The sequence below is a fragment of the Oncorhynchus nerka genome, linkage group LG7 (genome assembly GCF_034236695.1).
Source record: "Oncorhynchus nerka isolate Pitt River linkage group LG7, Oner_Uvic_2.0, whole genome shotgun sequence".
NCBI classification, from domain to species: Eukaryota; Metazoa; Chordata; class Actinopteri; order Salmoniformes; family Salmonidae; genus Oncorhynchus; species Oncorhynchus nerka.
The window spans coordinates 6880079-6880571 of NC_088402.1; positions in this window are offsets into that span (position 1 = coordinate 6880079).

The window sequence follows — 493 nt, forward strand, 5'->3', positions numbered from 1 at the left end:
TTGTCGGTTGCATAACATGGAAAACATACATGTGTTGTCCTCCCGCAAAATATGGTTGCTTGATTGTTTGCATATCTTGACCCATGCCCTTTGGCCTATAGACTATATTTACGCTCACGGACAAGGTCTGTTGTTACCACAGCAACATGACACCTTGCCTTCCCAGTTGCGCGATAGTTTTCTCTGTGCACGTTACATGAAATATTCACCTGTTCTATTCGCATTCTCAAAACCAATCAGTATATCGTACAATATAGATTATGGTGAGGCAAATGTGCATTAAAATCTATATATATCTTTTTTACCTTTTTTGATACTGGAGTATGCGCATTAAAAAAATAAAAACACATTTGTGAATGGAGGTCTAAACGCACGTCAAATACGCGCTAATTAGGGATAAACGGGGTTTATAATACGGCAGTGTCGCAACGCCCATGATGGGGTTTTACTCTCCGATTGAGATATTTGGGATTACCCGTTTCAATTCCTGCTT